The sequence below is a fragment of the Phaenicophaeus curvirostris genome, chromosome 1 (genome assembly GCF_032191515.1).
Source record: "Phaenicophaeus curvirostris isolate KB17595 chromosome 1, BPBGC_Pcur_1.0, whole genome shotgun sequence".
Taxonomy (NCBI): domain Eukaryota; kingdom Metazoa; phylum Chordata; class Aves; order Cuculiformes; family Cuculidae; genus Phaenicophaeus; species Phaenicophaeus curvirostris.
In genome coordinates, this window is record NC_091392.1 from 67080614 (window position 1) to 67104708 (window position 24095).

The 24095-nt window shown below is 43.5% G+C and overlaps 1 protein-coding gene across 6 annotated transcripts in view; it reads right to left on the reverse strand.

Annotated features, from left to right (window-relative positions):
- MICAL3 (microtubule associated monooxygenase, calponin and LIM domain containing 3) overlaps positions 1–21144 on the reverse strand; it is a 571168-nt gene extending 550024 nt beyond the window's left edge. For 3 of the 6 annotated variants that reach the window (XM_069861266.1, XM_069861258.1, XM_069861248.1), the window contains exons 1-2: positions 20995–21143; positions 20601–20696 (exon numbers count right to left, since the gene is read on the reverse strand). The gene's annotated coding sequence lies outside the window, so the exon portion shown is untranslated. Of the gene's footprint in view, positions 1–20600; positions 20697–20994 lie in introns of all 6 variants that reach the window. The other 3 variants (XM_069861285.1, XM_069861276.1, XM_069861231.1) reach the window with 2 other exon arrangements.
- Positions 21145–24095: the final 2951 nt, after the last annotated feature.

Consider the following 24095-nt stretch of genomic DNA (forward strand, 5'->3'; position numbering starts at 1 on the left):
CTCCTTAGAGTCAAGGCTTTGCCTCAGAGTGGGTCACAGCTTATTTCCACCACTAGCTTCCCATCCCATAACCATTCTAACAGCTAGATCCTGCAGGTGAGGACACACTCCGGCAACGGGCTATTGCTCAATTTCAGTGCTCTAGTAAGTTGTCACAAATTAGAACACAGTTACCAAAAGCCCGGTCAGCCCATCAGGGTTTCCCCCCCTCCACCTCTAAAGGAAAGCCCTTTTGAAGCCAGAATTGAAGGAGGTGGCTAGGGTTCATATCCCCATCATTTTTAAGACCTTCAATAAAAGGAGATTTTGTTCTGTAGTACCTGAATATTACCAGGTTATAAAAAAGTTACTGCCTGCCAAACATTCCTTTCCACAACAAGGCCTGCTGTGTGTCAGTTAATCTCACACTTGTGACCTTGTTCTTGCCACCTAAAGATTTTGCTGTGACAACTGAAACTCCATAGATACTGCATGAGTTTGCTGTGTGTAACAGTTGCATAAACTCCAATATGTCACAGCAACTTGTATTTGCACAGCAGGAGCTATCCCATCAAAAGGGAACATCTTTTGCACTTCTATCAGAGAACAGAAGAACATAGTTTTTTGTAACTGAAAAAAATATATTACATATTTTAAGTCATTACGGCATTTGAGAACAGGATCACAGAATTTATTTGCTTTCAAATGCCCTGATACTACAGATACTGCTTCCATATTGGAGCATACATGATGAAGGGAACAGCAAAGCCCAGGAAAGTTGTGCAACACATTGTGTAACTTAACACTAAATGTCATTATTGTGTTACACAGTCTAGCATTTACTTTACAGCACTGAAAAATCCTTCTAGCCCATACCACTGTAAAGAAACTTTCCTAAATACAAGCCAAAGTGACTTTGTAGATAGTCTGAAGCCTGTTCCCATTCTTGTCAGGTGTCAGAGGACTCCATTCGGTCACAGGAATTAAGAGCTTTTGCAATTGCTACTATTTCAAGATTGTAGCAAATAAAGCACAATTCTAGTAAATAAGTCAACCTAGATTGAGCTAAGACAGCTGTTAGAAGGGCCAGGCTCAGCTACCCACTCTTGTGAATCATTTCCTGAATTGCCTTCATTAGCACAGCACTGTAAGGCAATTCATCTTTAAATTCAGCATAAGAAATGAACACTTAACTTACTGTGTTAATCTCACAGCACTTTATTCCCAGTCCATTTAAGAGTCTTCCCTACAAGATCCACCTTTCCTATGACATCAATGGAAAAGGAACAGCCAAGACCAGCTAGCATGGTGCACTGGCCTGCTGGGTCAAGTCTGACCTATGCATCTTGAACCTACTCAAGTCACCTCATCCTTTCCTTTCACTACCCTCTCTTCCAACGTTGTCATACTGTATCTTTCCGAAATTTCTTGCTTTCAAGAAAGTCTAGAACCAAAGTACTATGCCTGATAGCTGAATTCACCAGCAGACACTGACTGTGAGAATGCACCACACCTCATAAATTATCATTATGGTTTGCATGAATGCATAATAAAGAATTCACCACCATTGTCCTCTATCATCTAAACAAAACAAAAAAAAACCTTGACTGCCTGGCATGTTTTCCTGTATGCTGGTTGATCCCTATAGCTTTACGAAACCTGTTAGCTTCTCTGACCCTTGGAGATCCAGACTTTTGATATTATAGACCTTGGGCTCATTAAGAGTTCGATGAAGCATAAAATAAGCATAGTTTAACAGTCAAATGAACAACAAAAGGCTTTTTGTGATAACTGAGTACAAGAATAGAGCAGCAAAGGCATGAAGACCTGGAGAAAGGCAAACCCTTATACTTAGAAAGGACATTCTGTAACATTTGATTAATCAGCTGATTTATCAGTGACATGATATGATTTCAAATTAATGCAATAACTTAGTTAAGTGTAATTGCTGTGTTGACACAACTCATCTGAAGACTTCAGACTAAGAAAGAAAATTATATAAAGTAAAACCACTACAATGCTGCAGGATTACAATGCATTAAGGAAGTCTGACCTCTTGAAAAAACATTTTCTTTGCAATTTTCTGGCAAAGGGTAAACAGTAACGTCCCCGAGTTCTTGGCGCAAAGAAGGGAGACTTGCAAAACACTTCTCCTCAAAAAGTAAAATTATTTTGCTTGTGTAATAGCACCTAATTGCTCCATGGGAGCTACAGTCCCGAGGTGACTATCTCAAGATGCAGCCCATCTTGAGATAGCAGGATTCATCACCAGTTAAAAAGGCAATGGTTTTATAGCAGACTATGAAGGATAATGTACAGCAGTTCCCAGAATAAAACATTTGGTTTTGACAATATTTCAGTCTGAAAATGTCCACAATTTAAACTAGAGTATAAAATTTTTGAGGAAGAAAATTATGAAGTAAACAAGTCTTCCACAACAGTTTCACCAACGCTTTCAGACAGCCTTAGAGAATAGAATATATTTTTTTTTTCTAAATCTACCCTTTTGGAGGATTGCTAAGCATTTTAATTCCTTCTATCCTAACAGTGCAGCATTTTAGAAGACTGTTGCTTCAGTAACTATTTAAAAATAAACTCTCCAGAGTACATAGCACTAAATCAAGCCTCTCCAGACTGATGAGACATCTAGACAATCATCCACCGAAGGGCACATTAGCTGAAGAATTCTCCTACAGAGGAAGCAAACATCTCGAGTGACAGTCTCGAAGCAATTTTGCTGTTTTAGATCACAGCTGAGACTATACCACTTCTAAATTAACATTAACCAATACCCCTCCAAGAAAATAATGAGAACTGCACAGCTAATCCAGTCCATGAGACATATCCTGGACACATTTTATGTTCCTACTGGCTCCCCCTGTTAAAAACACGTTTATGGCTACTGCTAACAAAGTTTAGTAGTTTCTCCTCCATGCAACCAAGAAGGATAACACAGTAAACAGCCAGGAGGGAAAAAAAAAAAATGCCTGTGGGGCACATGAAACAGAAAAAGAGGGCATTGGATTATAGGAAAGAAAACATGCAGGAGGAGGAAACCAGAAGGAACACCAAATAACGAACCTGAACAGCGCACTCTGCTCTCTGAATGCACCCAAAAAGACAGTTTTCCAGTGGCACCATGCCCCGAGATGCAAGGATAAGATATCAGAAATTAAGTCCACTGTTGCTGGGATGCCAGACACCCTCCCCAGAGCTACTGAAGTTCAGTCTGCCCGTGGCCAGAAGGTTCTGCATCCTGGGGAGGCACTGGGCAAGAAGGGATGGGAGGGACAAGTACAGTCAAAAACCAAATGAGCAGACCTGGAGACGAGAGAGGTGCTGCACATGCTACACGCAGCACACTCATCAACTAACATCACCCTCCTGCCCCACAGGAAACACGGATCAGGAGACTCCTCCCTCCTCTTGTGAGCCACACTGAATACACTCCAAAACTGAACCAAAACTGTATGAAGGGCTATATCAGCAGACTGTAGAATAAGTTCATCATACAAGCTGGCCACCTAGAATATTTATCACTCTTCTGACCTAATAAGTGACATTCCTTACTGTCTGTGTGGGATATCAGGCCAAGGAAATGGGAACAAGCGTGGTATGAGCACAGAGAGGTGTCTGAGGGACAGTTCAGAAGCAAGTTCACTCAGTGTCATGAAGCTTAACAATTTGAGCACAGCTAAAGATGAGGGAGAACATGCCAGGGACATCTGCTCTGTATTCAAACTGGTTATTCCAAGGCAGTCTCCCAAAAGACATAAGTAAGAGACCTGTCACAAACACATACCTCCTTATAAGCTTACAGAGTTTATATACCGCCACTTTAGAGGTGTCCCACTGAATGAAGGTTGGTTCACATCCTGAAATAAATCCACTGTCAAATAATAATTCTATTCAACATGCTGAATTCTAAACTTCTCAGCATTTACCATTCTAAACATCAACAGAAAAATCATATCTGCTTTCTTCCACTCTCATCTACTTTAAGAAAAAAAGAAAATCTGAAAAGCAGAGACTTCTTTACTGTGCTTTAATACAATATTTGGCACAGCAGAGTCCTGGGTGGGTGTCCCAGCACACGCAACAAAACAGGCATTATACCATTATACATAATGCAAAAGCAACAAGAATAATAAAAAAATATAATGATGGGCTCAGCTGTAACCCATCTGTCTTTTTTCTCTGAGGGAACACCAAATACCACCATTGCGGAGAATTAATAGTGGAGATCTGCTACTATTGCTGTCACCCTCTGGATAACTGCTCCATTTTCAAGTGTACAAACTCCTTTCTTTCTGAAGTACTGGAAGCAGACCAGGTATCACTGACACCTAGCCTTTTCCTGTATTTTCTGGATGTGTAAGCAGTCCTGCTCTCCAAGAAGTCCACAGTATGATCAGATTCTGTTTATAATCAGCAAGACAATGACAGTTACAAGATCTAGAAGAAACTTGAGATACCAGGTGCGAGGCACTGGCATTTCCAGGCTCACCAAGGAAACTATACACAAAGGCTAATTCCAAATCAGTCTGCCTTTACAACAAATGCAGAAAGAGGCAGAGCTCAAGAGAATTCTGAATGGGAGCCTCACTTAATTAGTGATTTAGTGTGTCTAAGTGAATCGTCAAAAGCATGCCACACTCCCCAAAACTGTTTACCCTCCCTGCCACAGTCTAATTTGGCTTTTCTTTCTCAAACTGAGCAGAACTCTGTTTATAGCAGATGGAGCACCATACACAATGTACACAGACTGTTATTAAAGAAATAAAGTCCTCCTATAAAATAAGATTAATGAAACATTCTGGAATTTTACTTTTTAAATAAGACTCCTAGGCAAACACCTGCCCTCATTCCTCACTTCTGTGCAGATAACCACACAAGAGAGGTGATGAGAAAGTCTATTGTCCTCACCCTCATTTCTTCAGCCATATGACCATAACGTCACAAGTGTTGGAGGACATCTCTCAACACAAAGCTCAGAGTAGTCTATTACATGGGTACCAGTGGATCAACACCAATTGGTTTTGCGCTCTTTAACAGGGTTTCTCATTGACCTGAGATTAATTTCTTTAATGAACACTGAAAAAACTTAAGCAAGTGTTAAATGGTGTAAATCACCACAAGCTGCCATACCTCACAAAAATGAAGCAGAGTTTAAACTATGCTGTTCACAGGGCTCGACAGGCGAAGCTCTTTTTAACAGCTGTGCAAGTACAATGTGGCGTATTTAGAAAGACTAAGAGAAAGGCAAGAAGGGCCTCCCAACCATCCCTTTAAACCAAGGCAGTTCCACCAAAGCCATAAAAAGATGGAAATGTTAGATAGGACTCACATGGCCACAAGCACTTTTATTTGCATGACAGAGATACCAAGATATGATCCCACAAAAATGCCACCATTCCGCCTGCATTTTAGCTTCCAGTGAGAAGGCTCCCCACAGACTCAAGGTAAAGAAATCTTAAAAATTTAAAGTGAGGTTATAACTATAGAAGTTATGCTATCCATTGAGTCACTTTAATTCAAAAGTTACTTAAAAGAGTAGAAGATTATACTCTAAGACTTCCTCAGATGTACCATTCAAAGTTCATTCTAAAGCATCTTGCAACCACAATGAAAAAGGATAACTAAGTAAAGCTTGATAGGAAGAGATGTAATAGAAGTTTTCAATACACTGAAATGTCCCCTGTTTTCAACCATATCAACTCCTAGCAAGCCTTGCATCTGTTCAAAGCACAGCAAATTCAGAGGAATTCTTTCTGAAGAGCAAGGCAGAAAGCAGTAATACAGAAAAATTATCCTGCTGGCCAAGGAGGAAGTTGATGCAATACGTGGTTTTTTTCACAGATCTTAATTAAGCTGTACAACTGGAACCATAATGCATGGAAACAAAGCAAAAAGCCCATAGTATAAGACAAATACTCCTGGGCTGATGTTGGAAACTGCACAGGTAACTGCAAGATTTTACCTGCACTTTGTATCCTACAATAACGTTTGAAATCATCATCTTAAAACCAGAACTCCTGGATGTAATGTGCTAACGTAGGAGCAGAAAAAGAAAACACACCTCCTGCACACAGAGATTCCAGCTGAAGGAATGAAAAAACTGCTGGACAACTGGATCCAAAGAAAGAAGGAAGCAAAAAGACAAAAACACTCAAAGACACATAGTGGCATCCTCAGTCCACTACCGGGCTGTTCTGGTTCAGTCAGCTCATGGCAGGGGAGGGCATTAAGAAACTTTCTGAAGTTCTGAAGGCAGAAGATGAGGTAGCTCTGTAGATGTTTATGGGACTCTTCTTGATGATGGCTGAATACCATCCACCTGACATTCCAATTTCAGGATGAACAAGGTCAGGACAGACCACAGTCTTTAGTAAATGCCTAGAAGTCAGCAGCATTTACAGCTGGGACTACATACATATCAAATTCTCCACAGTACACCACTCTAGATGACAGTCTACAAGGACCAAGAAGAAAATTAGCTAATGTCTGTAGTTGTAGGACCCTGCATACGAATGATCTGCTACAAGTCTTAACAGCAGACAGAAAAACAAAAACCACTAATGACTTCCAGCAAAAATGGTCATTGTTTTGAACAGCCCAGCGTCAAAAAGAAATCCAGACACAAAGTGAGGGCAACCTAGACTAGTTTTAACCATGTGGGTAGACACAAAAGATCATATCTCAAAGACACTGTGAAGAAAGAATGAAAAAGGTTAACATATAACCCAGATAAAGATCTGGGGACAAGGCAGAGATGACAGGCTGAGAGAGATAGGAATGTGGTAAAAAGGTTTTCCTAACAATTTCCATAGCTTTCTTCAATGCCCCTTCTCAAAAATTAAATGCAGATTCTCATGTTGTCTATTGCAAAAATAACAGTTGCACGACAGTTGGTCTCTACTGGAGCAATTAGGTTTCTGTCTTCAGTAAGAAGCCATGCAGCTACTGCAAGCCTTTAGCAGAAAAGTTATGAACTCTCCTTAGGAAGTATGGGATGAAAAAGGTTCCTCTTTCCTGAAACTGAAATAATTCTATTGTTAATTTATGAAAAGCAAGAACTTGCATTTCCTTTCCTAGTCTCACTGAACACTTCTGAATGGAGTCGACTTCAATACCTTAGAAAACAAAGAAAAACATCTTTCAGTTTCCTCTTGCTACCAAAACCAAATAATTCCTGCTTGATTTAACTTTAAAAGAAAAAGGGGGCAGAGGGTGTCGGAAGAGACAGGCTGCCCACACAGGTGAGCAACCTTCCTTTCCTTAAATTGTTTCCCATATCTAGGCACTGAATTTTCTATTACAAGCCACTCCATACATAAGAGCAACACAGTGCCTCTTCAAATCAAGACACAACACATGCGGGAGAATGAGAAGTGCTATAATCCGTGTCAGTTTACTGTTCACACACACACAAAAAAAAAACCCCACACCCACATTGTGGTTACAGCCCTATCAACTACCTATCCCAACTACCTTCAGAGGAGACTGCAGAAACAAATAATTTAGTGACCGTGTGTCCCACTCAGAATCCAAATGTTTTCATACTGCTCAAAAACATTGACTACATGCAGATCTCATTCCTCAGAGGGTACGTTCTTGGTCTCTCCCAGATGCATTTTTCCCCTTCTCCCATGTCCCTTGTGCAATTACAACAGAAGATGTCATTTAGCTGGAAGAGGGAGGGGGAGAAAAAGGAAGGAAAGGGTGGTGATCTGATGTTCCTATGCTAGCTTACCTCTTGCTCTGTCTCCACTGTTTTGGGCTCCCCTCCTAGTAAACAAACAGTCCTGCCTCTTGTATCTTATCACATTATTTCCAAACAGCAATGATAATGATTGTGTTCATCCTGCTGCTTTACTTCCACCTATCAAATTATGAACAGCACCTCTGCAGCTGACATCTCAGTTACATCCTGCTAGTTTGCAAGGCTAAGGTCAGGTCTGGGCTCTAGTGCTGTCGCGAGACCTAAATAAATGGAAGCCAGTCTCCCCTGAAGGAACTCAGGTAAAAAGCCACTTCCTCAATTTACCAGTGGGAACTTACCCCTCTTCCCCTTTTCAAATGAAAGGTGATATTATCCTTAGGACCTGCTACAGTGTAAACACTTACGAAGGAAAACTCTCTTGGATGGCATCTGCACTAGGAGTATGTTAGCAGTATTGGAACAGCTATACAGGATATTGGCAAAGCATCATTTCACACCCATTTATTACCAACAGACCACAGTATTAAGGCAAGCCCTAACAGCACACGTGCTTTACTTGTCTAACTGAATCCGCACAAGGACCTTAAAAACAACTGCTCGTACCCCTGATCAGCAGCTACACTGATGGAAGACCTTACTGCATCTTCAGCTCAGCTGTAAATTGAAGGATTTTTCCACCCCAGCCTGTTAAGATGTAGATCAGAGAACAGATTCTTAAAACATCAGAGCTAGAAGCTGCATGGCAGAAACAAGTTTTGACTGACCTGTTACCACAGTTGCCTAAGCCTTCTCTACAATAATAGCACAAAAGCCATCACACCAAAGGAAGTCCACATCCACAGGCTCTGCTGTTGCTCTCACAGGCAGTTTCCCATGAGCAGCCCAGACAGTGGAATTTTTCTGTCTCTACTAAAGAAACGCAGCAGCAGCATGGACAGTTCTCCCTCTCCCTTTACCTAGAGCTACCTGCACACTACTCTAAGATTACACTGGCAAGACAGCCCTTGCGTTTGCAGAGAAGAAAAAAAAAACGCTAATCCATTCAGGGATTACTTAAGTGACTGAGAAGTCATTTTGAAATCCTTCAAGACAAGAGAAGCACATCCAACTCAGGACCAGTTCTGCTTCAGCTTTCTCCCATAAAAGCAACTTATCAGCTCTGCATCATCACATCTACAACAATTCAAGCTCTCTCATGAAAAAGTAACAGTGCTCTTGGTCTTTATCAAAGGAGACCTGCACCTCCAAAATAACTAAAATTTCTCATGTGAGCCACGACTGCAGGATATTTTAAACCCACAGAGGCAAGAAAGCTTTGAGTAAAATGTCATTCTGACCTGAACCAGTTGCGTTTAGGTTTACATCAGGAATGTATACTATTTACAGATGCACTCTTTACAGGCAGGATAGTCAAGATCAGGATTTGTATTCAAATTTAATGAAAACTGAAAATCAAACACAGCATTTGTAATCAGCATATCTATTAATTATTTTTTCTGCATAAATACTTAAGGATTAAATTAAAAGTTAAAAGAAAAGACCTTATGGTTGTCCTGTAATATTTAAATGAGTTTCCCTGTCCATCAATTTAAGAAGAACTAAAGGATTTCCAGCTTCACCAAGTAGCATTAAGGTGTACCTTCCCACTGTAATTTAAAATATGAATGAATAGAAGTCTAGTAAGTCTAGTTATATCCATCTGTGATCTTAAACACAAATATTTTAGCAAGGTGCAAACTAAATACAAACATATCTTTTCTTAACCACAGCATGACTTTTTCAGCTGCAGATGAATGTGCAAGTGGACTTTTGGCTGGTTTAAAAGGACGTTGCCAACTTCAATCTCATTCTAAAGCTAGTGTTGTGCAAGTAAGCTTTCACAGACTCTCAGACCAGTAGAAATATTCCCATGATTAAAGAAGCCAATTGCCATGCAGTGAAATATTTTTATGAAACACATTCCCGCAGAACAACTAACCCAAACACAAATGCTGGAAATGTGACAGTGAAAATTAAGTACAATAAGCACATTCTCTAAAAAGAAATACAGAAAGAGGTATTACCATAATTATTTGGAAAAGAGCACTATTTGCAATAAGCTCTTGGTTATATACTGAAAATCTTGTTTACTATTCACCATTTTATTTTTTTTTATGATCAGTTAACTTCTAGCTTTCAAAGTCTGTGACTAAAATGGCCTTACTGGACAGCCAGTTTCGGTATATTCAGATCTTCCAGTGAGAGGCTATTTATTTGCTCAGCTTCCCTAAGGCCCTGGTACCGACCCAGTCCATTTGAAGCATATAATAACTAAGAACCCAAATTTTAAGTCTCAAATATATTTTTCACAGTTTATTCATTCTGTTAAACTTTCAAAGAAGTACAACAGAATCAACAAAGGAAGCAGCAATTTTTGTAGCGCCAGACTGGGAAAGTATTCCTCCACTTCAATAAAAGTTGTTGTCAATTGCCTCACAGCAATAGCCTTAAATGCATGAGGTAAGAGATGACTTCTTCAGACTATGGAATGAAGCTGTTACAGGGAATGCATAATCAGACTTCTATTATAATAAGAGAAGGAGCCTTATGTTTAGAGGCAGTTATGCTTGTTAGGTATTCTAACACCCTAAACACACCTTAGGACAACAGCATGTGGAGGTTAAGTCTGTACCTTAAGGAAAAAAAAAATAAGCAAAACAGAGGCGAGGAGAGTTGTGGTTGTTCATCCTACAGAAGAGAAAGCTCCACGGAGACCTTATAGCGACCTTGCAGTACCTGAAGGTGTCTACAAGAAGGATGGGAAGGGGCATCGATGAATGCAGTAATGGGACAAGGGGTGAGAGTTTTAAGCTGAAAGAGGAGAGATTTAGATCAGAAATTAGAAAGAAACTGTTTACTGTGAGGGCGGTGAGGCACTGGCTCAAGTTGCCCAGGGAAGCTGTGGCTGCTCCATCCTGGAGGGGCTCAGGGCCAGGTTGGATGAAGCTTTGAGCACCTGGTCTAGTGGAATGTCCCTGCCCGCGGCAGGTGGGTCGGAATCAGAGGATCTTTGAGGTCCCTTCCGACCGCTCTACGACTCTCCCACCCCTCGTACCGAACGGACCCGGCGCAGCGGGAAAAAGGCTGAAGCCTTCGGTCTGCGAGGCGAGCATCAACCTCTGCCCAACCCAGCCGGTGGGTGCCACCAGCCCCGCGGCAACGGGAGCGCTACACGCACTCCGAGGACAAAGTAGCGCTACGGGACGCCGCGAAGTTCACCCGCCGAGGAGGAGACTCAGGGAACGGCTCGGCAGGGACCTCAAAGGGCAGGGACACCCGCATCCCCGATGAGAGGACGGAGCCGGGGGCGCGGGTCGGCGCTGCCCGCCCCGCCAAGGGATGCGGCGGATCCCCCGCGGGGCGGAGCCCTCCCCCTTCCTTCCTCCCCCCCGTCCCCACACTTGCCTCCGCCGCATGCTGCTGCTGCTCCGCGGCTGCGCTGAGGGGCGAGGCGGAGGGAGCCCCGCGGCGCCCCGAGCCCTGCGCGGCCGAGCCGGTGGCGCGCGCACCCCGGGCAGCTCCCGCCGCCTCCGCCGCGGGACCGCCCCTCCGGGCGGAGCGGGGCGGGCGAGACCATTCGCTCACACCCCCACACTAACCCCCTGCCTATCCACCCCCCTACCTACCCGCCCCCTACCTACCCACCGCACTACCTACCCCCCTACTCACCCCTAGGGATACGCCGTGCGCCTAAAACAGACGCGACACAGCAAAACGAACAAATTATAAAAAAAAAAAAAATTAAAAAAGGGACACGGTGCTACCCCCCTCACCCCATTCACATACTCGGTTACTCCGCTTCCCCACACAACTCCCCCCCTCCTCCCCCCGCGCGCTGCCCGGCAATGGTACGGTCCTCCCTCCCCCGGCCGCCGCTCGGAGGGGATTGGGTTGCGGCGGGGGGGGGCCGGGGGGGGCGTGGCCACAGCGGGCGCGCGCGCGCGCGCCCAAGGCGATCGGCGGGGCGAAGGGAGGGAAGGGGTTGGCGCGGGGGCGCGCGCGCGCGCGCTCTCCCGCTCGGTGACCCGGGCGCGCGCCACCGGCAAACACGACCCCTCGGGGCCGGTGGGCGGGAGCAGCCGCCGCCGCGGAGGGTTATGCCCCCCCCCCCAACCCCCACCCCTGGGTCCTGTGACACCGGCCTGGGCGAGCGGGGTCCCTCCTGCTGTCACCCACCTCCTCGAAGGGGCGAAGCCCAGGTGTGCGCCTGGGAGGCTCCCCACACGCTTTCCCTCGCTGTCCCAATATGGGCTAGGGGACGATGCGATTGAGAGCGGCTCTGCGGAGAAGGACTTGGGGGGCTGATCGATGAGACGCTCAACTTGAGCTGGCAACGTGCACTCACAGTCCAGAAGGCCAACCGAATCCTGGGCTGCACCAAAAGAAGCCAGCAGGTCAAGGGAGGTGATTCTGCCTGTCTGTTCCTCTCTTGTGAGACCTCATCTGCAGTACGGTGTCCAGTTCTGGAATCCTAAACATAAGAAGGATATGGAGCTGTTGGAACGGGTCCAGAGGAGGCCATGAAGATGATCAGAGCGCTGGAGCACCTCCCATACGAGGACAGGCTGAGAAAGTTGGGGTTGTTCAGTGTGAAGAAGAGAATGCTCCAAGGAGACCTTATAGTAACCTTCCAGTACCTGAAAGAGGCTACAGGAAAGCTGGGGAGGGACTGTTCACAAAGGCTTGTAGTGATAGGCCTAGGGAGAATGGGTATACACTGGAGAGGGGCAGATTTAGACTAAACATAAGGAGGAATCTCTTCAGTATGAGGGTGGTGAGGCACTGGCACAGGTTGCCCAGGGAAGCTGTGGCTGCCCCCTCCCTGGAGGTGTTCAAGGCCAGGTTGGATGGGGCCTTGGGCAGCCTGATCTAGTGGGACATGTCCCTGCCCTTGGCCGGCGGGTTGGAGCTGGATCATCTTTAAGGTCCCTTCCAACCCAAACTATTCTATGATTCTATAAATGTCGGTGAAGCCTTGCACGGGAGAGAGTGGGGAAAGGTGGCAGAATGGATCTAAAAATGGCTGGAGAGAGGCTTATAAAATCATCATGAGAAAGAGCTAAATATATTTTTGGGTTCGGGGTTGGCTGGGGAGAAGCTTGGAGCTGTGGTCATAGCAACTCCTGTTTGGATCCTGCTGCATTCAGACAAAACAGCTCATCGCCTGTGTGCTCTGCAAAATGTACAGAATTACATCAGATGAATGCCTCCTCCTGTTATTCTTGTCTCCTGCTAATTGAATCAACTTGGAAGACCCAAATAATGAGTAATCCATCAGGTTACACTGAGGTAATAGGATAGGTACTGGATGGACAGGGAAATTACAAACCCTTGTTCTTCGAGACAGTAGCGAAAGGAACACAGAAACGTTTAGTCTGCGTGTGTATGTAGGCTTATATGTATGTGTATGTCCATCTGCTTAATTGTTTTAATGCTCTCGGAAACCACTGGTTGCTGGCTGAACGCTGTGAACTATCAGTCAAGAAGAGCACTGTCAGTTCAGCATATACGTGCAACCACATGTCTCTGTGTGTTTATATCTACGTGTTTGTATACTGTTTGTAAATGTAAATGTTTAATTCCTCTCTGTACACTTCAGTGTGTAGAAGTGGTGCACATGTGTGCTGTCTTTGCAACGCTCGGCTGAGTATGCCCTTGAATTCCTCAGCCAAGAGAGCCAGCTGATGATGAGCACCTGAATAGAGCAGGAATGCAAGCCAATACAGAAGCACTGTGGATGACCCAGGGATTAGGAATAAAGTACAAACCCAGGATAATACCATAATAGCAGTGGTAGCAAAAAAAGTACACCAGTTTTCCTTTAAGTAGGCTTTTCCAGCAGAGCTAATTCAAACAGCTTTCACATCCACACCCACACAGTCACAATGTCCTACCAAAGCCATAGTCTACCCACCCTACCTTAAGAGAAGTCTTGATCTACATAGTCTATTAGGGATTTTTGCATGAAAAGCAGTCAGATACTGCTATAACATACGTGATAAAACCTAAAATAGGTACTGTTCATAAGAGATGTATAAAATGAGCTTATGACATGGCCGAGGAAATTCTTACTACAATATGGTGTGACAAATATCAGCCAGAAGCGCACAATTCCCAAATCACTATCTATATCCCTGTCTGAGAACAGATGGAGGAAAGCCTTTAGCTGATCTAAACTTGGCTCAACCCACCCTGTTTACTGATGGAGTTTCCATGCACGTAGAAATTGGAGATACTGGTTGCAATCACTTGAGAGCTGCAGCCTGATGATTCAGATTACGTGTTGGAAAGCCTGGCAAAGATGCCTGTCCTTACCTGAGCAGCTGCACATAGTCATGCATATACGAGGTCAAAGGGCAGTAAGAGCTCCAGTCAATGGGTATTTCCACCTGTGAAGTCAATGAAGTTCACTAACCTAGAAGCTCTTTGCAGGGGAGTCTGTATTACCTGTTGATAACCAAAATACGGAGGTGTCCTCCTCGGCAAAGATGGAGGTTGCGAATGTGTTAGATAATTGAAAAATGAAAGCAGACAGAGGAGAGGGTTTACATAAGGTGATACTGGAAGCTGTCCCTGACCATCGCAGGGGGATTGGAACTGGATGATACTTAAGGTCCCTTTCAACACAAACCATTCTATGATTCTATGATATGGGAGACATTTTTAAATGGTCTTAGAATCATAGAATCACCAGGGTGGAAAAGACCTCTGAGATCATCAAGTCCAACCATACCTATCTGCCACTAAACCAGATCCTTAAGTGCTTCATCTACCCATCTTTTAAATACCTCAAAGGATGGTGACTCCACCACCACCCTGGGCAGACTCTGCCAGTGTCCGATGAATCATTTAGTAATTTTTTTTTTCCTAATGCCCAATCTGAACCTCCCCTGGCACAGCTTGAGGTCGTTCCCCCTTGTCCAATCACTTGTCACTTGGGAGAAGAGACCACCACACACCTCTCTGCAACCTCCTTTCAGGCAGTTGTAGACAGTGATAAGGTTTCCCCTCAGCCTCTCCTTCTCGAGGTTAAACAACCCCAGTTCCCTCAGCTGCTTCTCATAAGACTTGTTCTCCAGCCCCTTCATCAGATTTCTCTGGACATGCTCCAGAGCCTCAACATCCTTCTTGCAGTGAGGTTTCAAAGAGGCCAATGTGTACAGTGTGTCCACTGATTACTGACTGTGCACTCTGCCTCTGAACAGGCAGGAGGAGGGCTCTGCGTTCAACAGCAATCTCTGTAAAATGCTAATAAGGACCCTAACAATTCCCATTAGGGAACTGAAGAGCCATCTGCACTCTAGCATGAGGCTGACGATGGCATCCACAGGAACACTTGTACATCTTGGCTTGGTACTTTGGAATCCAGCACCATAGAGGCTTAGTCATATGACAGGGTTATTTGCATCATTATGCTGTCAGATTCCCAGAGGAGTTTTCACAGTGCCCTGTAAGAGGAAGGATTTAAACAAGTAGAACTAAAGCAAAAACAAAGCACTACACTTCCTTTGCATGTCTCTTTTCACGGCGCGCACATGGTGTTCAGACTGGGAGGAGGGTGGAAGGCAGTACTGTGCAGAACTTTAGGCTAAGAAAGTGCACGCACAAACACAAGGGGCAGCAACATCAGTACAAAATGGACTGCTTTGTAAATGCAAGCTAAGACAGCTGAAATCCTACTTCACTGCATTGAAGGTGGCTGACGTTCCAGGCTAATGATGTGCAAAGTAAGCCCATTGCCATATCTTGCCTGAGGGCTTTACAGAACTGCTAGTTTGCACTGGGGTAGATAACAGTCACCCTGCCCCAGCTAAGCGGTGATTCCCTGTGAATGAGTGCCAAGCAAGCACTGTAAAACTGGGTGACTGGCACTCCAGAAGTGACTGCTGGTGAGCAGAACAGCCATTGAGGAAGCAATCCCAAACCACCCCAGGGAAAAATATTGTGGTTCAAGATTCAGCTCTTAAAAGGAGGTGCTCTGCTACTGCTCAAAATAAGATCACAGTATGGTATGGTGTCCCATTTTGAAAAATCAATATACAAAAATAAGGCCTGACCTTTTTTAATATTCTGTTTCTAAGAGAAATTATTTAAGGTTCATAAGGACCAGGTGTAGTTAGCCAAGGAATATAGCAAGGAAGGCAAGTTACAGAAGAAAATTCAAGGAAGTTTTTTTGTCTCCATGATATCGAAGCTATTTACACTATAAAAATGACAAGGAATCTTGAATTCTCTTTTGACGACCTCCCAAGGCTCAGAACTTCCCAGGTGCATGACTGCTCCTGTGGGAATTTGTAATTTCTTTAAAAACCAAGAACAGCACATTCCACTGGAGGCATACTGTCCTGGAGCAGTCTCCACATCTGGAATTAGCAAGTAAAAACACAGCAAGTGGATTTTCAAATGAGGCAGCAATCACAAATTACAGGGCAGAAAGGGATACTGAGAGATCATCTAACTCCATCCCTGTGAAAGCATCTCTGTCCCATCTGTTTTACCCCTTGAAGACCTCCCCAGTACTGCAGACACCATGGTCTATCCAGGCAAGATGTTCTTTTTTCATGATTCACTCTTTCTGCCTTTAGAAAGTTTTCCCTAATGATTAATCTGGATCTCTTTTACCATAATTTACATCTACTTCTCATCCTGCCTATCACAGGCAAAGAAAACAGTTGTTACTCTCACTCCTGCAACAGCCTTTCAGATGCATGAAGATTGATCACGTCACTTCTTATTGCATTACCCAGACCTAAAACTCTAGTTTGTCCTTGCCTGTCCTCTTCAGTTACATTGTGAGACCTCTGATGATTGTTAGTGTTCACCTTTGGTGGCTCTCGCTTCAGTCCATGTCTTTCCTGAATTTCTCTGTGCAGGAACAGCACAGAGTGTGTTCCCAGTTGATGCCTTACCAGTAGGATGTGGAATGGAAGGAACACTTGGTGTATTCTCTAAACACACACCTGTTTGTACATCTTAGCATGACGTTATAACGTTTTCAGGGCCAGAGGATTTCTTTTGCTTTCAGCATGCGTGACAGTACTCAAAAAAGTCAAGGTCACAACATGGCACAAAGTGCCACTGAAGCATGAGATGCTCTCTTATTAACCAGAATTCTTATCTCCTGTACATAAGTGTTTCTGCTAAAAGTCCCTATATTTAAATTGCTACCCGCTGGAGCCAATTTAATTGGGGATCTCTTTGATGAGTGGTAGGCTTATTTTCTGATGCTCATATCTACTTGGACTGCTAGAGCAATTTTTTTTTAAATCTAAAAGTAATCTGTATACAAATTAGCAGCTGAATGCCTCCAAAAGAAGAAATGTTTCCAGAAGAAACTGAAAGACAGTAGAGAAAGTCTAGTCTACAGAGGTCTTAAAAATTGCTGTCTTCTGTAGCAGCTGCAACTGTTAGCAGGAAGAGTTGTGCAATTCTGGAGAAAATAAAGTGATGACTTCCTAACCAGTAACACAGGTGTTCAACTTGTATTTGAAATACAAGGCAGAAGTCATCAACCACCCGGCTTTCTGCTGATACAAGTGGTTATTCACTGCATAAGCATTTGAATAACTGTAATATTTCTAATGGTGTTCTTTAATCCCCTTCCACTACCCCTGAACACTCATCTGCACACACTAATCTGGAGAGATGTTGTATGCAAGGGTGGGATCTGAGTTCCAAAATAAATTGCTGGTGGTGTTTTGTTACAAGAAAACAAATACAAGGCTAACTCATTTGAAAAACTACTTATTGGCTCACTAAGAAAAGCAGAAACTTCTCTAGGTAAAAACTTCTCCAGTTCAACAGGGAAATAAAAAGCCAGCCCACTAGATCCAGTAAACTTTGATCACATAGAAAAATGTTTCTAACCCTTCAGGCTAAGAAAATAAGCTTTCAGATAGGAACTGCTAAGGTAAGTTTCTCTGGGGCTACATGCAAATCTGCTGATAGTTCAGTGTAGACTTAAGCATTTGGGAGCATTTTGAGAATAAGCGAGGCTCTGAGTCTGTGCATAGACACTGTAGATAATTTCACTGCTCACAGATTTTCCAAGCAGTAAAATGTAAAATTGCGGCTGGGTTTGCTGCTATGACTCAGGACTGTGGGCATACAAGAAGGTAATGAGAAACACACAACTTTCACTTCACTATACTGTAAATTTTTAAGTAGAGGTAACCCAATACGAAGGCTCCACAAGGGCAAAAACCTTCCTTCTAAAGCTGTACAGTTTGCTAAGGGCCAGGAAGAGTAGCCCAGCGGAGTTTGACTTCATGCTTCCTTTCAGAACAACAACAGCTCAGGGGAGTAAAGAGGTGCAAGATCATCTAAAGCAGTAAGACAAGTGCTTTTCAATGAGAAAATACATATATGGACGAAGAAGATCATATCCAGATGAAGCACTGCTAGTCTATTGCTGTACTACAATTATGGTGGTTACCATTAATATATTAAACAAATATCAGAAGTACAGGGTTTTCTTATACTCAGCCAGTCCCTAAGAAGGAATGGATTTAAACATGCTTTGGTGAAATGTAACAAAGAGAAAGTCCTGGGAGCTCATTATTGAGACATATCATTGGTTCTTCACCTAATTTGAGCAATACAAATTCCACATAATGGGTGGGGCTCCCCCTGGAACTGATTTACTCCACGTAGTATGCGTTAAGGTCTAAAAGGCATGTTTACTACTTGGAGTTTGGATTAGTGGACAGCCTGAGATATGTTTTGTATACTTGTTTTTAAAGCAACAGCTTTCTACTCCATTAACCAAGTGTGTCAAGCAGCTCCCTTGTGGGGCTGTCTACAACCAACCAACAGCCCCAAATCACAAACAGGTCTGGAAGCTCTCTTCAGACTCTTACCCTACCCATGGGTAGGTTCTCTTTAGCAAAAGGTGGCTCTGGTCGAGAATCTTATTGCTTTACTAGAACTGTTAGATTTGTCCTTTGACAAGCTATACAAAAGATCCGACCTTTGTTCCATCCAGATGCATCACTGTTTAGAGAAGTATTAATAGAAAGGAGAGAGTAAATCACTGAAGTCACTTTATTGATCCAGAGAACGTGGAACTACTATTAATAAAACATGTTGATGTTGTTTATGGGTAGGTCAAAGTCCTGATCAGGTTGTGTTTGTCATTCTAATTTATGTGCAGTTTCATCAACAAACTATTTGTTATGGCAGTATTGTATTTATTCATCTCCTGTTTTCCTCCCCCACAGCCAGAACATCTGCTAAACGTTTCTGCGTCTAAGCTTGTTGGGATAGGGCCCATTACTTTTACATATTTATGAACTGTGTGGTACACTGGCATTCATTCAGCAAAGACTCGTTCCCAGGGCTCATGCGCAAATGACATAAACCGGTAGGGGTTTATGTGGAAGAGGTACACATGTGCAGGGGTCATGGAGGGGGTTGGAAATCCCATTACATCCAGAAGTACATAAACTCCACTGCTGCAGAGGAGCAGAACTATCTGCTGGTATTTGAGTCATGCAGGAACACAAAAAAGGAAGAACGGGTATTTCTGGTGTTCTAAGGAATTATAATAAAGAGTAATGGGATAAAACTGAATGAAAAGGATTTTATCTGACTCCATAAACATCCCCTGTCATCAAAATATTTTCAAATCTGGTCAAACAGTCCAAAAAAGAAAATGCTGCTATGTACGTGTTAGTTATAACAGACTGGACAAAGCAGAACACAGGACTGGTTCTGGGGGTGGAAAAATGAACAAATAATTCATTTCTGATTTCTGTTTTTCTTCTGTTGTAGCCCAGCCTGTCATGCCAACATTCACACAGGCACAGCTTTATACTATTTACACACTGAAGGGAGTGTATTCTACTGTTATTGTGCAGAGAACTTACACATGTGACTCCCATTATGACGAACAGAAGCTATGTTCATAAATTGCCCTTGTGTGCCTGGACTGAGTGGACCTGTCCCTGTTTGCCTTTCCGGCTGGATTGCAATCAGCGCCTTTCTGAAGTCAAGGTTGTAAGAATTTTCAGACCTCGTGAGGAAGAACGTAGCCCATCTCCTCTCAACTGTGAGAGCTATCCATGCTTCGAGGATCATTTGTCTGCCTAAATCCATGCCAGCAACAGAGCACAAGCACAATAACAGCGTAATAGTCTTAATGAGATTACAGCTAGAGATGCCTCACTGCTGCTGTCTGACCAAGGAACAGAACAAGCACCAAATTCATCTGAAGGATGTGAGCATTCATGTGGCAGGCTACAGGTTCAACAAGATTTCAGATCTCTGGCGTAAAGGATCCCTTTGTTTTCCTTTTCCTTATAATTTTTTTTTGCAATGTGTTATTATTGTTTTCAAAACAGCATATTATCCTCATGGATCCCTAGATTTAATTAACATTTTTCAGATGACAATTTGAAACTGATGACCATACTGCTCTGTAGCATAATTACATTTATAGATGCCTACTGCTAGCCATGCTAGATTGATCTCACTCATGGCTTTTGTATGTTTGACCACTGCCTGTATGCTTGCTTATGAGATCCCTGTGCTACAGTGGAGCATGGTGGATCCTTGCCAGAATAATCATCCTTTTTATCAGCAGTTTATCTGATGCATCTGTTTGGCTCACTGGAATTAAATTGCTTGTAACTCTATCCTATACAGGGCAAATACTCTTTCTGCACCTGTTCCAAGTGGCATTTGGTTTACTCACTGCTTAAATTCTTAATCTCAACAGAACCAAATAAGTTAGCATGTACAACAAAGGCTGGAATCGTGCATTAAATGAAAAAGCTGATCTTTGGATAGTACCGTATCAGCTGGCTAGAGTACAAACCCTGGTATCAATGCATTAAGGTATGGATTGTGTGGCACTTACTGCAAACTGCAGCTACTGCCCGGCAGATATCATCAAGCTTGCTGTGAGAAACCTGCTGCTAATGGGTAGGTCTGCAGCTCCTGCAGGACTTCATGCCTAGAAAAGAAAATCCAGTAGTAGCACATTCATGGATTTTGCATGAAACCTATTTAGAAAAGCTAACACGAAGTAAAATTCTTCCTTTTAGAGAGAAGAAACCCCAGAATTGTATAGTCTGTAACAAACAATAAATAGCATTTTCATCAAGGTATGAGAGGCCAGCTGGGTCAGTAATCACAGAGCAAGGATGCGTAAGTGACCTTCTCACACAAGTTAAGTCCTCCCTGACAGTTCCCCATAGTCCACCCGCCTCTGCCAGAGCAAGCGTCTGAATTAGAGCCCTCTGGCTACTCACCATGCCCGACCTTTGCCAAGGTTTCTCTGAAGAGCTCACACCAACAATTTCCTCTTTCTCTAGGCTTGCAAGGTAAAGCCAAAATAAAAAGGAAATGGGATGTGGGATGCAAATCTCCTTGTGTACGCCTTTCCCAGAGCATCTCGCTGGGTCTCGGAGAGGCTGAGTGATGATGGGTCTGGCTGCCAGTTCATCACTGTTGCCATGGTAACAGAGCAGCGGTCCCCTGTGGCTTGGTAAGGGAGCGGCAGTGGGAGCACCAAATGTATGTATTTCCTCCTCCTTTGAGGATTCCTCTAACATAGCTAATCCACTAATTTATTAAAAAAAAAGCTACTTTATACAGAAGGTACTTCCTGCACATCCTCCCCCCACTCACCCACTTCAGTTACTCCACTCACAGAGCTCTACAGCATTTGTATGGTATATGAAAGCTGGCGTAACCCCAAGAGAGCCACTTGCTTCCTCTGGGAAATACCGTGTCATGTGAAAATAGGAAAAAAGAAACCTTGTTCTGGTAAACATCTGAGTGTCAGCACACACTCTCCAGTGTCTGAAGAAATGCTAGGACAGAGCAATATAATTTTGTGTCTCTGAGCAGGTGAATAAGCAGTTGAGATGGCAATAGGGTATTTTTCTGCCAAGTGTTTCTGTGCCAACATGAACAAGCGCAAGTGTGTCTGTGAGGCCCTGTTAACAGCTATGGGGAAGCTGAAAGCAGGCAGAGTTCCTTTGTTCCTGTCCCCTCAACTGAAAAGTCCCGATGTTATCCTTTCTGAGTCTTAATATTGCTGTTTTCTACTTGCTTAAAATATTTTTATTGTAGCACTGACATAAATATTAAGTAACATTAGGCAGGACAGTCCCCAGTAGCACAGATCTTGAGACTCTGGGCTGTAGTTAAGAGAAGCAGCCAGGACTGCAGAAACAGGCATTATTTTGCTGGACAATGAACAATTCAAGCTTGTTTTGGAAAGCAGACCCTTGGACAGTTAAACACCACTTGTTTATGAAACAGACTATCTATCTCGTCTTCTTAATAAAATGTTGCGAATGGCTCTTTGTTGCTTTCCTTATTATTCTCTCCTAATGCCAAGTGCTTCTTTTAAGGTAATGGATTTCCTCTCTCAGGACACCAGTAACAAACACAGCGCTGTGTGCGTGTAGGTGGTACGGACAAAAACAAACACACAGAAGTAAACCCCACACATATGCTTTCTTAACTAGCTTTCCTAACTTCACTTTTAACTCCAGTTGTTTGAGCTTTCTCTGACAGCAGCTCATCACAACTTGCTAGGCAAGGACAGGCCTCCAGATGCCAAAGTCCAAATATTAAAGATCCCAACATGACAGGGGGGTTAAGTACCTTCTTGCCCCACTATAGTCTGAAGCAGTGGAGATGGGACTAGCTTAGAAGAACAGCAGCAACCAGAAGGGAGCTAAAAGGACTTGAACCAGATTCATAAAAACTATGAGTAGGCTAAAAAATATTCTCATGCATTAAAAACAATAACAATTCGAGTCTTTTTACTTATCTTTGCCTCCGCTTTCTGACTGACTTTTCCAGCTTTTCTCCAACAAACCACAAGGATGATAGTTTAACTTGGTTTAGGGGAAAAAAACCCTCAATTTCTCCTAGGCTTACATGATTCTAAAACACGGGACTTGGAGAACATCACCAGATGCACTGATGGCCATGACAATGCCACTAGATTTGGCATTGCAGAATTATCTCTGTAAAGCATGCAAGACCATCTAGGCCCAGTCTCAGGAAGTCTGGAGCCTTTACATTAAACATGCTGGACTTCAACAGCCTTCCCACCACCTCCTTGCATGGTGGCTTAGTGGCTTCTTCAAAATTAGTTATGAGTACACTCAGACCTATGAGCATCTGGTTGCACACAGATACGGAGTTACTATAAATATGACGGCATGTTATCATGGGTGTTTTATGGCTGATTCTTCAGTACTCATAAATGAGAATGCAACAGGATCAAAAACTGAACTGCACGCTTAATCTTACGTAGGAAGAATGCTTGTTGGTACATACAATTAAATAATCTGTTTTGCTGACCCTGCTCTCTCTTCCCCCAGACATTCTTATGCTTGACTTAGGGGAAAAGACTGAGTGCCTCTGTGTGTTACAGCATGAAGCCATTCAAAATAAAGCCGTTCGCTAAAGAATACAATCCCGAGAAGGAAAATGCTGGGCTAGCAGGGAGTACAAAAGCAGCAGAGGAACGTAGGGTAGATGAGGTGTCTGGGCTTGGCCAGCAGCACTGAGAAGCCTTTTTCATTTGCGGCTTTATCTTCCCCCAGTCAGAGCACTAGCTAGAGCTATTTAATGGGATCACGAGGGCTGCTGTGCCATTACTTACGGAAGAGGGTATAAAAATGACAGCAGCTAATAAGCACCGATTTCTCATCAGTCGCCTCATCAGGCTAATTTCACCAACAGAACGTTTCAGAGGCTAAAGGTCTGGAAACGGCAATCTGGCTGCTGGATCCAGGCCAGTACAGAGAGAATACATCCCTGCGCCTGCACGCTTCAGCCTCAATCACAAACAAAAGAGAGCTACCCTGAATGTATGTCTGCAGAAACATAGGTTTCATAAACTGAGCTGAAAGGCTAAAGCCACAGCACATTCCTTTTCCATAATGATTAAGAGGCAACAGGAATGGTAAAATGAATGTTCCTTTGTCCATAAATGTCCAAACCACATTCCTGGTTGTGAAGTTCCCTCACAGAAAGGAAGGCTTTGTCTAGAGCTCATGACTGAAGACAGCAAGAAAGCCTTAAAAAAAACCCCAAACTTGTTGGACCAGGGTGGAAACACACCTTTAACTGAGAAGTTAGCTCAGCGGAGGCGTTCATGTGTCTAAGGGGGGAAGCTGGTTGTTGCGAAGGGCAGAAAGTGGACAGAGATGTGTGTGTGGTCTGAGAGCAGGATAAAGGCAGGGAGTGTGTTTATGTGTGTAGGGAGTGGACTGTTTGTAGTGGGAGTGCAGTCCACGCAAGAGAACTATGGATGTCAAAGCTGAAAAAGAGCTTGTTGTCCTTTTCACTTTTCCTTCTTCCAGCCACTAAAGATTTGAAAAGC